This window comes from Amphiura filiformis, chromosome 14, assembly GCF_039555335.1.
Source record: "Amphiura filiformis chromosome 14, Afil_fr2py, whole genome shotgun sequence".
Classification (NCBI taxonomy): Eukaryota; Metazoa; Echinodermata; class Ophiuroidea; order Amphilepidida; family Amphiuridae; genus Amphiura; species Amphiura filiformis.
Genome location: NC_092641.1, coordinates 18,768,527 through 18,782,455, shown reverse-complemented (window position 1 = coordinate 18,782,455; position 13,929 = coordinate 18,768,527). Strand labels below are relative to the sequence as shown.

The 13,929-nt window shown below is 36.4% G+C and overlaps 1 protein-coding gene across 1 annotated transcript in view; it reads left to right on the top strand.

Annotated features, from left to right (window-relative positions):
- Positions 1 to 7,639: 7,639 nt before the first annotated feature.
- LOC140169250 (uncharacterized) overlaps positions 7,640 to 13,929 on the top strand; it is a 32,723-nt gene continuing 26,433 nt past the window's right edge. Inside the window, exon 1 of the mRNA XM_072192507.1 lies at positions 7,640 to 7,805. The gene's annotated coding sequence lies outside the window, so the exon portion shown is untranslated. The remainder of the gene's footprint in view (positions 7,806 to 13,929) is intronic.

Genomic DNA, 13,929 nt, shown 5'->3' with positions numbered 1-13,929 from the left:
AGCTTTTGGTCTGCTTTTGGGCTTGAAATAGTAGGACAGAAAACACGTCTCTCAAGATGCCGATGAGAGCGGAAATCGATGATCTGAGGGTCTATGGAACGGCTAGAAAAATGTTGGGGCTTCAGAGCGGGCAAACAATGAATTCAGAGGGTCTAAGGAACGGCCAGTGGCTCTGAAAAAGGGGGTCGTCGCCGCGGCACATACCCGTATAGCTGGGAAATGTGAGTGCCCCCCCCGGGGCTATGCTCGCAAATAAACTATTTAGGGACCGTTCACAAACACTTGTAAGGGGGACGTGATGCAAAAAAGGGGCACAATTATGCACCACAACCCCTGAACTACATCACTGAACACTAATTAAACTAATAGAGTGCAATTTGCGCTAATTATGTTATGCTAAATGGTACTAATTGGCATTGTTACACCCACCCCACTATCATGACTATTTTAGCAGTATAGGCATGTCTATACCAAGTCACAGTGCTCCTGGAATTTATTTCCAGTGTCTGTTTTCACAACTACTAATCACATGAATCATGCTAATAGTCTCCCACAGTGAAAACATTTAATATGGCCATAAAACTAATTTCCCTTTGTTGTGCCCTGAAGTAATTTACCCAGGTCTTCCAGAAAAAAAGAGTATCTGATGTTGGAGTATAGTCAGAAGATTTGAATCTATAGACCTAGGTTTTGAATTTACTAGGTTTAATACCTGATCATCATGAAAGATTTCTTACTTCTGTGATCATATGTAGCATAAGTGAAATATTCAACCCTAACTCTAAACCTACAACTACTATAAAGTAACTATAAACTCAACTATAACTCTAGACTCAACTATAACTCTCTAATTATAACTCTCAATCCAGCTACAATTCTAACTGCAACTATAAATGCAACTATAATCCAACTACAATTATAAATGATTATAAAAATGTGATTACAACTATAACTACAACTATAACTACAATGTCAATGATAAAAATACATTTACTCGGTTTCTGATCATTTGAAGCAGAAATAATGAGGTCAAATGAAAGAAAGCATTTTTTTTATCTTGACCGCCGTGTGGTGTTCTATAATTAAAGTTACTCTAGACAACGAAACGCTGATTCCAATTTTGTGTATGTCTGGGTAGGGTGTAAGAACGGTGTAAAAATTACAAATAATATTATGTCAAAATATTAATCAGGTTTGAAATTCGTAAATTATGGCTGACGCTATCTCATTTTTTAATATGTAGGCCTACACATAAAGAAAAACATTGCAAACGTGTTGCATAGAAATATTTTCAAATGATCATATAAATACTGACGGGCCACACACATACACTATAGGCCTAACAGAACAAGAGAGAAAAAAATCGAAATAGGATTCGAACCTTCAACCTCTCGCACTTCAAACCACGGCGTCAATCACTAGACAATCACAACCTGCTATACCATACTCGTATCTTTTACAATCTTATTTCTCATTCAGGGACTCGATCAACAATAATATTTTTAAAACTGCTTTCAGTTCAGTCAAATGAGGTGATACTACTTTTTATATTGACTTCAATATTTTGTAAGTCAATGCAGTATTTTGCTTGAATAAATAAATATCACTGGAGTCAACTGGACGATTCTGACGATTATTATCCGATATAATGACAAGGCCGGCTGCTATTTTGCTAGTGACACTTGTCACTAACGGGTCACGCAAGATTGCGACACGGTGCTGTTTTGAGAGTAACTTTCCAACCTACGACTCGATTATTCCACCAATCATTTTCGCTGAAAATTTAATACAAGCTAACGTTAGTTAATATCTATCATTAGAGAAAAGCATACGACCGGCGTTTACTCACTGTTGTAGATATAAGCATTTTGGTGATCGTGACATGCAATTTTTCTCATTTTCCCGGCCACTTTGGACATGTTCAAGCTTCTTTATTTTCAATATTATTCAACTTTTACTCGTTTTTTGTCCTTTGCACAAATGTTTGGTATCTTATCCGTGATCATGGTACGCAATTTAAGCAAAAAACGACCCGTGTCTCCCATTTCTGGAGCTATTTCGCTAAAACATGTTTGCCGGTCAAATTGTCAACATTTAGTTACGTAACCCGTGTTCACCAACCCGTAAAAAATTTCTATCGAACAAAAGAGGTCACGAAGTTGCCGTCGTACTGTTCAGTTTCAATACGAAGCACAATGATTTATTGACAGAATGTGGTTTTTGAGAATATTTTGTAATGTACAAGATTTGTGTTTTTCGCAGTTATGGTACACTGATTTCTATTGAAATATAATAGAATAGAAATAGATTATTTGATACTATTCTCTAAAAAGGACACAACTACAAGTTTCAAGAAAATTAACAATGTGGGGATAAAATAATGGACGCCATAACGACTTCTATTGCTGTAATAAAGAAGCAGGTATGGTGTGACTGTCAATTATAACACACTTTCACATATTTTGATGTAATTGTGGGAGCACCCACAAGTATGAACCCAACATTATGCCCATAACCTATGCAAATATGTGGATATGAGCATAGATAATCTATGATATGAGTGTTTGGAGATGGGTTAGTGACGAAGGGATGCATTGGTACGTGCGAGCGTATGGATGAAGAACCGCCGTTGTTATTTGGAACAAAAGGGCACTTCCAGAGAAGCATTGACATGAGCATATGAGGCACCCCCTAAGTCAGTCCCCCAGATATTATGACAAACAGAAATAAAATATACACCACCAACCGCAAAGCACAAACCTCCCAACGCACACCATTACTTGATTACAATGATTATACATGTATTTGGTGACCACAAAACTAAACGCTTCAAATAAATAAGGGCAGTATAAGGTGCTTAGTTGTTGAAATTACGATATTACATAGTGTGTTGCAATTTAACACAGCTATTAAATCTGAATGACATCATTTTGTTTAATTTGAAAGTTTGAAAGGAAATAGCAAAACTGTATTTAATCTTAAACCAAATTTTAAATTGTTGCAGTGGGCACAAACCTACATTTGTAATGCTGTATACAATGGTATTTTTAAACATAATAAATACAACATTTTCATCATCCTGGTCCTTGTAGGGCTACATGACTAAACACCGCAGGCTTGTATCTTATAAAAAAACAAATTATAGAAGTCATTGAATTGAGAATCAATGTACCATGAGCATCCCTATAAAAGTAAAACAAATGCCTTTCTTTGCTTACGAAAGTTGTGATTATAAGGTTGTAAATCCAGTTTTATATTAGTTCATTAGTTCATTTGTACATAACACAGGTACATGTATGTTTCAAATACATTTTTGCATTAGCAAACAATATAGTTTTGTTTAAAATACATCAGTATATAGCTTCTTAGTTCTATGGCGGACTTAAAAAGTGATGTTCATTTATGTCAAGATTGCCCTGTTGACCTACAAACACAACAAATTTGGAAGATTTTGTGTTGGTGTATTGTGTAAACATTACAAATATGCCAAAATTAACCAATTGCATATAATAAGATCGTACATTATGGCTTTAAGCAAGCAAGCACTAGCAGGTGGGTACCACTGCAGTATACTAACAGTTGGGCACTACTGTAACATCTGTACTAGCAGTTGGGTAATGTCGTATGGTAAATTAGCAGTGGGGTACTGCTGCAGTGATTTATACCGTGTGCAATAAGTTCGTTCCGCCCCCACACCCAAGCATTTATAATGAATTAAAAATCAAACTTACACAATACATTTTAGGATATATTGTGTTATTTGTTATTTTGGTACATTAGTAGAGATGTTAAACCAATTTATTTGAAGTCGTGGTATCCTTGGTGGTCAATCTCATGATCACCTTCAAATCACGCTTTCTCCAGATACTGTTCACTTATGGCACAAAAACTTCCTTATTCTTGTCTAGGCTTGGCTACACACTCTGGACTCTATCTGCAATTGTGTTATGATTTTCCAATGAAGAGTTTCACAAAATCCTTTCTTTTAGAATAGACCACAATTTCCCTATGGGATTAAGACCTTTCTTCCTCAATTCTCTAGCAATTTCTCTCTCCTTGGACAAGCCAATGTCGGGGTTTTTGGACGCCATCTTTAAATTCTCTGAGGTTTGTGATTCTTTGAATTCCTCAAAACAGACGTCTGTCCACACTACAAGAAATGCAAAATGCCAAGAGAATGTTGACAACATGTATGCCTTAAGAACATTCATAGTAAATAAGCCTGAGGGTAAACGCTGATGGCCCTCTAACTATAGTGATGACATGATTGGGGTAAACCAGGCATAAGCACACCGTATAGCAGTTGGGTATTAAGAGTAACAGATGTATTAGAAGTTGGGTACTGTCATATAGTAAACTAGCAGTTGGATACTGCTGCAGTGTACTAGCAGTTGAGTAGTGCTATAACAGCTGTACTTGCGGTTGGGTACTGTCATATAGTAAACTAGCAGTTGGGCACTGCTGCAGTGTACTAGCAGTTGAGTACTGCTATAACAGCTGTACCAGCAGTTGGGTACTGTCATATAGTAAACTAGCAGTTGGATACTACTGTAGTGTACTAGCAGTTGAGTAGTGCTATAACAGCTGTACTAGCAGTTGGGTACTGTTGTATAGTAAACTAGCAGTTGGGCTCTGCTGCAGTGTACTAGCAGTTGAGTAGTGCTATATCAGCTGTACTTGCAGTTGGCTACTGTCGTATAGTAAACTAGCAGTTGGGCACTGCTGCAGTGTACTTGCAGGTGGGTACTGTCGTATAGTAAACTAGCAGTTGGGCTCTGCTGCAGTGTACTAGCAGTTAAGTACTGCTATAACAGCTGTACTAGCAGTTGGGTACTGGGGCATAGTAAACTAGCAGTTGGCCTCTGTTGCAGTGTACTAGCAGTTGAGTACTGCTATAACAGCTGTACTAGCAGTCGGGTACTGTCATATAGTACACTAGCAGTTGGATACTACTGTAGTGTACTAGCAGTTAAGTAGTGCTATAACAGCTGTACTAGCAGTTGGGTACTGTCATATAGTAAACTAGCAGTTGGCCTCTGCTGCAGTGTACTAGCAGTTGAGTAGTGCTATAACAGCTGTACTAGCAGTTGGGTACTGTCATATAGTAAACTAGCAGTTTGATACTACTGTAGTGTACTAGCAGTTGAGTAGTGCTATAACAGCTGTACTTGCAGTTGGGTACTGTCATATAGTAAACTAGCAGTTGACCTCTGCTGCAGTGTACTAGCAGTTTAGTAGTGCTATAACAGCTGTACTAGCAGTTGGGTACTGTCATATAGTAAACTAGCAGTTTGATACTACTGTAGTGTACTAGCAGTTGAGTAGTGCTATAACAGCTGTACTTGCAGTTGGGTACTGTCGTATAGTAAACTAGCAGTTGGGCACTGCTGCAGTGTACTAGCAGTTGAGTACTGCTATAACAGCTGTACTAGCAGTTGGGTACTGTCGTATAGTAAACTAGCAGTTGGGCACTGCTGCAGTGTACTAGCAGTTGAGTACTGCTATAACAGCTGAACTGTACTGGGGCATAGTAAACTAGCAGTTGGGCTCTGCTGCAGTGTACTAGCAGTTGAGTAGTGCTATAACAGCTGTACTTGCAGCTGGGTACTGTCGTATAGTAAACTAGCAGTTGGGCACTGCTGCAGTGTACTAGCAGTTGAGTACTGCTATAACAGCTGTACTAGCAGTTGGGTACTGTCGTATAGTAAACTAGCAGTTGGGCACTGCTGCAGTGTACTAGCAGTTGAGTACTGCTATAACAGCTGAACTGTACTGGGGCATAGTAAACTAGCAGTTGGGCTCTGCTGCAGTGTACTAGCAGTTAAGTACTGCTATAACAGCTGTACTAGCAGTTGGGTACTGGGGCATAGTAAACTAGCAGTTGGCCTCTGCTGCAGTGTACTAGCAGTTGAGTAGTGCTATAACAGCTGTACTAGCAGTTGGCTACTGTCGTATAGTAAACTAGCAGTTGGATACTACTGTAGTGTAGTGTACTAGCAGTTGAGTAGTGCTATAACAGCTGTACTAGCAGTTGGTTACTGTCGTATAGTAAACTAGCAGTTGGGCTCTGCTGCAGTGTACTAGCAGTTGAGTACTGCTATAACAGCTGTATTAGCAGTTATGTACTGGGGCATAGTAAACTAGCAGTTGGGCTCTGCTGCAGTGTACTAGCAGTTGGATATTGCTGCAGTGTATTATCTGCTTGGTTTCCACTGCCGTCTAGTAAACTAGCACTTGGGTACTACTGCACTGTACTAGTAGTTTGGTACTGCTATAGAAGTAGTAAATAAATAAATAAATAATTAATTAAAGAAAATAAATAAATAAATAAATAAATAAATAAATAAATAAATAAATAAATAAATAAATAAATAAATAAATAAATAAAGTAAAATCAATCACGCGGTAGGCATAAGGACATGAGGAATATACGTTAAGTTGTTTTGATATGCTTATTGTTCTAGGATAGAAGAATAACACGGTAGACAAAACTCTAAATAGACTACAATTGAAACTAATAACGTAACATTTCTTGAAGAAAGTGTTTCCATTACTTTTCTAAACTAAAATTAATCATAATATAAACTTTAAAATTTTGGAAAAAGTTGAAAACAATCGGGTTAGGCAAATTGAAACCATTGTCATTACGCGGTGACTGTATGAGGAAAAGTTTGATGACTTTTTCTGTCCATACTCTTGTGATCATATTAGAACGTGTCAGGACACAGTTCCTTAACCCCACTATATTGCACACTCTTAGAATGACCTTTGAATGTGTTGAGTACACAATCTCATACTCTATATTTTGAGGTCTAATTTGGAACTATGAGCGTAAATGGGGTTTATTGAACTATGTCACTGTGAATACGGTTCATGTTTATAAATAAAAGGTAGGAATTTCCGCATAACCATTTTGTATTGCTTGAATGGTCTTGTGGAGGTTCACCTTTACGGAATATCCCGAAATCCTTTGTAATTAAAACTGGGAATATATCACCAGGGGCGCAGCTAGGGGTTGTGGCGCCCAGGGTTAAGAATACATAATTGCGCCCCTTCCTAATTCTTGAAACAAGTGCGCGCAGAGGGCGAGAAAATTTGCACAAATAGGGCCTATCACTCATTAATTTTGATTATAATTGTTGAATACGAAGAATGTCTTTCTGATATCAAGTTGAATATCGGTGTTAAATTGATCTTTCAAATGATCTTCTGCTGAAATGCGCGTGAAAATTTTGACTTTCATCGCTAGGAGGGGGCGTAGAATCGATGCTGAATTGGTCCTAAGGTTGGCGTCCAGGACACGTACCCCCTCTGCCCCCACCCCCGTCGCTACGCCACTGTACGTTACGTCGATGCCACCGGTCGATATTATGAATACGGTGCGCATGGACGATGACGCAATCTTGGTTTAATCACAAAGTCTTTCGGGAACACTGAAATGGTCTATTGTATTCAAGTTCAACTGTTGTATGACTGATTGTTTGAGATTTATTTTCTATGCAAAGTTGCAAATATTTTTCATTTTATTATTTGTATGGAAAATCACTCAACTAAGACATGCTATTCACCTACTCTCTGATTTATATACCGGTGTGCTTAGTAGTTGCAACTATTAGTTTGCAGATATCAACCAGGAAACACTAAATATCTTTTCTCGGAGTTCCTGAAATCTATTTAATTGGAAACGATGTCAACAACAGATTCACGTACGTACACTTCACCTAATCTGCAAGTTTGACATGTAGCAAGTCACTGGTGATACCAACTAGCATCAGGAACCTGAATGTTAACCTGATTTGTAAGAGGTAAGTTAGTTAGCAGTCCTAAACATCAATAGCCATAATCATTGGTAGGTGGGCTAGCTGTTTACGGTCATACAATCCGCGGAACTAAGGGACTGAAATATGCCCAAATATGTTCAATCTGCATACATTTTCAGAAACAGGTAGGGATATCCGATGATACCAGTAGTACCCTGATGCTGAATAAGGGTCCCAGGGGCTGCCAGCGTAGTGTTTTTAATATTATGTTTTTATGATCTACATCTAGCCGCTCTATCAGCAAAGAAACTTTTAGAAGTCGTTAGCAAGGGGAGCATAACCTACATAACTGGTGTTTGCACTCAAATAAAGCTGGCACACAGACAAAAAAGCTGGCACACAGGAGGAATGGTATGGTTTATTGTATGGGTTCTATAATAGCCATATGGCAGTATGCTTTGACTACATTTGTAAATACTTATTTATAAATACGCACGTGACCACCACCGCGCTGCCATAACAGCTTGTGACATTTTGAGGTAAAACATTAGAAAAGTCCTGTTTACCATGGAAAAGGCATAGAACGCATGGGTTTCAAAATTGTAATAGATTCTGGAGACTCTTTTTACATTTTGATATTATGATTTGTCCATTTGAAACATATGTCCAACAACACGAAAATTAATGAGGCTTGGCCAGCCTCTATACTGCAAGATGCATAATGAAATCAAGATATCATATTTATCATGGATAATGGAACAATAAGGAGGCGTGATAAAGAGGAGCATATTCAATTTGCAACTGCAAATTATATGTAAAACTGTTGACTGAGAGACAAGAAATTGACGAGTCATCTACTTTAATATCATTAAGTCCAGTTACTGGTCTAATCGTGGTATTCTGTGAATAGGAAATCAAATATCATAGTTAGTTTCAGTTTATTTACTCCATTCAATTAAATCATATTACAAAAAATATTTACAAAATAGTGACAGTGATAGTGATAGTGATAGTGAGGAAAATGTCAAAATATGACAAAAGTATGAGGAGCAGTCGATGAGGATGCCACAACACGCACAGTATGATGTTGTGGCATATGGTTTCAATTATAAATAATAAAACTAAATAAAGCAAAAAAAAAAAAAAAAAGGATCAAGACATTTAGAAAAAAAGTATATACAATGCGTAAACTTGTTTATAACCAGAAGTCCATAGTAGTGCTTTTATAACTGCACAGCAAACATGATTCGACCTTTGCAGTACTTGAACTGTACGAGTACTTAAATGTAAATTGTACGAGTACTTAAATGTAAATTGTTTAATTAATATCAACCAATCTGGTTTCCGGCCATCTCACTCCACTTCGTCTTCTCTTGTAAACATCACAGAAGACTGGTATAATGAAATTAATAAAGGTAATTTAATTGGATTATGTCTGCTGGATCTGAAGAAAGCATTTGACACCGTAAACCATAATATCTTCTTGAGTAAGCTTAAAATGTATAAAGTAGGTGAATATTGTATTAAGTGGTTTACTAGTTTTCTTTCTGGTCGCACCCAATGTACATCTGTAAATGGGACTCTTTCCGACTTCGGAAGAGAGCGGTCTACAAGTGAGTGATAGTCACTAAAAGTTGCATTCGATTTACACAGGGAATTTTGGCAGGCCATGCCGTGCCCTACTTGCTAAAACACCAAAGTGCGAATATTTCCAAATATCTAAATTAGCTACAAATTTAGGACATGCTACAAAGCTACATTTCCTAGAATTTCAGAGAGTACAATAAATATTGGCTGGGTATTTTTCACACAGTGACGTTAACTAGGAAAAACCCTATACCTCTTACATACACTGTTTGTAGAGGTCACACCTCAATGGTGAGAGCACTGTGTATGCATATTATCTAGAGTGATTAGTCATTAAACAATTTCTAAATTACTACACGTACTATATTTATTGCAAACGTAACGGTATTGGATAGAACTTTGAAAACAAAACATTTAATTCTGAGTGTTTAAGAATGGGAATAAAGGTATTGTTTTTAGCTGCTGTCGTGCATCTATCGTCTCATTATTTTTTGAGTAAACAACTAGGCTTCGCTTCGCTCTTTTACTTAAAATAATGATGTCACCTGCGTTTTATAAGCGGCTAAAAACAATACCTTTATTATCAAATTCTTTCAAAAGCAATGAACTGCTCAACGTTTAGCTAAGCCCTGACATGTCTTGGGAATAGGTTTAATCTCACACGAATAATAATGTGACACGATCCGGTCCATGGGGCTAAAGGAGGACAATTTGGCATTGTGATAAATGCAAAGATATGGAGTAAAAAACAATAGCATACATAAGAAATTGACATCACAAAACTTCAGAACTTTTGAACCAAGTATACCAGATCCTAACATCCTTGGTGTTTTCAGTATATGATAGCCTAATGTTTGTATAATATTACTGTAACTCAATTTCCAATAATGCCTACTTTTGTCCTCATGGTTGATCGTTGCAGATATATTGAAATTAATGCGCATGTTACAGGTAGCCTAAAATGATTCACTTGGCAATTAAATTTTAAATGCATGGTTGCTATGCTATGCTATGCATGGTTGGATTATACATACAAACATGGAACGACAAAAATTATGGTACCATTCAGCGCAATGCTTGGGCCTCATGGAAGAACAGAGGATACATTAAACATGTTAAAACATCCACTGAATGAGTAACCCAAGCAAAAGAAGAAATAAAACAAACAAACAAACAAACAAACAAGTTAAAACTTATGTATATACAAGTTACTTTAAGCCACGTTTAAGCCTTTACCCGAATTGCTAGCAGACATGGTAATAAAATTCATTAAGGCTACATGCTCTTTTTGGTTGAAATTTTTGGCGGGAAATATTCCCGCCAAAACATTAAAGTAATCGTTTCCCACAACTAAATATCATAGTCAGGCAATTAATGATGCATCTGGTAGCTTAGATCATAACTTTCATTATACTTAGTTGCAATTATCCCAGATAATAACTTGATTTGTTTTTACAGCGTCTTGAATTGTCGATGTTTTTGATCAAAAAACATCACTCGGTGTATTTTGAAACTCGAGGCATTAACTCTTCTCAAATTAGCCCCAAATCATAATTTATTATATGCACGTGTAGCAAACACCAATGGGAATAATTGGACGTTGTTTGTGGAGCCTAAATTTGGTTTGATTTTATTTCACAATAAGGTGAGAATTTTGACCTGACATTTCCTTTTTGGATTTCCAATTTAAATTCATTGATATGTGATATTTTGAATAAATAAAGAGTACGCTTACCTTTCTGCAACACTTCCCGGTATCATTGAGCATCTGCTGAGAGCCAACAATTTGTCTGAAAACAGTCCCTTCCTATCATTTTTGAACAAAATATGGTTCAAAAGTGCGTACACTACGCGTATATGGTCGAATCCAACCAAAAGTGTCCACGGGCCAAAAATAAAAGTCCAAAATAAAAATGTTTCAACAATTTTTTCCTTTTGCTCATTGATTGATAACATATTGGCCTTATAGGAACCAAAAGTGCCATCACTAATCTTGAAAAATAAATCCAGGACGTGTGATAGTAAATGTGACATCAAAACCCAATGTTACCTACGAATACCACAAGAATGCTTTCACTATCGCAATACTAATCAACCTAAAGCAAAGGGAATATTCCCATTAACACTTTTTCGTGTAATGTAGACCACAGGGTGTCAGGAAAATGCTAGCTCAACCAGAAAATATTTGTTTTTATTTTCATAACGCGATCAATATGATCTTAGTCAATTTATGCTAGTTTATTTTTGAAAATGAAGTTTAGGTCAGTTTCTGTATTTTATTTATCAAATGAGTATGAATCAATTTACATATTGTATTAGAACGAGTGGGATATCTGTTTTCAGGAATATTAGGAATTATACGCATACACCTAACGGTTTATAAAAAAAATAGGTGAAGAGACCCGGGTATTCGTAGGTAACATGAGCGATTTAACAATATCTATATTACGTTTAGAGGTTCAAATTTTGCTATTATGATAATGAATGAATAAAATGGTAGTTTTAGATCTCTTTCAGATGGTACGTCCAAATGAATAAATGCTATTACCTTAGATCAAAATTTTTGATGCTTTTAGCAAGATTTTGAACACTTCATTTTGATATACAAGTAGTTAAACAGCAAATTTACATAATAAATAATTGTTGAATGAATCCGTATATGGGTAATAATATTGTCCGGGAGTACCGCTTAAAGTTTTTGACAATTAATTTCCATTGGTAGGGACACTTCATTACATATGTCATGTATTATGCTGTATTCGTAAGTAACATTTCAGTATTTGTAGGTAAGAATTAGACTTTTGGTGGATATCGCAATCAAATCTTCATTTTATAAAGCACTTTGAATGTATTATTTTCTTTATGTGCGTTTATTGATACTTGAGACCCTATCATGTATATTTAATGTCGGTTCACAATGGTTGAAAGAGGATTGAAGTAAGAAACAAAGGCACTAAAGTGACTTTAATTTGCTTAATTGCACACAAATCGCTTAAAACCGTTATTGCAGGCTTGTGAAGTCCATCTTGGAGTCAGTTACGTCTTGTGACCTTTCGTTTGGGGGCAACTATAATTAGCTTTATACTAGGGTCCACCACTGTGTTGTCTAGATCATGAGACAATGAGAAAAGTCGTTTTTGTCCACGGTATTCGTAGGTAAACTTAGCGAATAAACCAATTTGGACACAAATTACTCAGAAACCAGAAGGTCGGTAAACGTTTAAAATGAAACACACATGACAGCTGACAAATCCAAGTATTTATCCCCTTCTAATCTTCTTCGAATATGATTTTTCTTTCAAATGAGCAGACCGTCGTCTATTTCAGTATATATTTTTCAACAATAAAGCCGTTTTCAGGTTTGCATGGTGGGCATGTATGTGAATTCGCAACTTTCATTGACATATGATTTGATAGCAAACATATAGGCCTTCGTTATGTACCAATATGGGCATTGGCATGAATGGCGGTGTTTCACAATACTGTCATGATGTCAAATCGTATTCGTAGGTAACATTCGGTTACCGAAATTTACCTACGAATACTTGCTTTTATTGTTGACATCTCAGAAATTTTTAAACGCAGGCTATTGAAACTTGGTAGAAATAAAGAGTGTATTACCCTGCACCTATTGCTTAACTATTGTTTGCTATTCTCTCAGTTTGTAGAAATGACACAGCTTTTAACATGTATTCGGAGGTAATGCATATTTTTTACCAAATCTACCTTTGTGCCATTTAGAATTTCTGGCAGCTAAACACAATAATAAAGATGTCCGAATGCAATGCATTTCAGTATTGGACATATCAAAGCTTGTATCAATTGCGCATTTATTAGTGATTTCCATTTTTAAAGATATATCTAGTGCTATGAAAAATTGTATTCGTAGGTAATGTAAAAAAATACCACTCAAAAAATTATCACAAACAATTCATAATTATGTACAAATATGTGAAAAATTGAACAGGCAATCTTTGAATACACACCTTTCAGGAAATCAATTTAGATTCAATCCAATGACTTCTTTTCATAACTGATTTAGATGTTTTTAAAAATACTTTAAGAAATATTTTGAAAAAATGGGTAAAAATAGCATGTTTTGGGGTCTCTGTGTCTACGTTTTTCACAGAAGGGGGTCTTATTATATATGGCGCGAAGCGTATGATCAAGGCGAATAAACACAATACAAAAACGAGTCCAAATTGATTAATACTTTTAAGTTATGGCCCTGAACATGCCGTGTACACTTTTCGTTGGATTCGACCATATACTGGCACAGCGAGGTAGCGAAGAGAGCTATTTACGGTGGGGTATCTATTGTAAGCTATAATTAGTATAGGCCTATAGTATATCTTCCCGCAAGTGAAAAGATGTGTCAAGCAGGTGCATACATAAGGGCAGTATATTCAAATGGTATTGTCTGGATCATTAATTATCGATTGCGCACGTATACACGGATGTGTGTGGTCCTCCCCAGGTTTTGACATGAATTACAAATGACGTCGTGAATAACCCAGCGTTTTCATTTTATTATTACAAAATTAATCGTCGTTTATCACTAAGAGTCGTACCAGTCATCAAA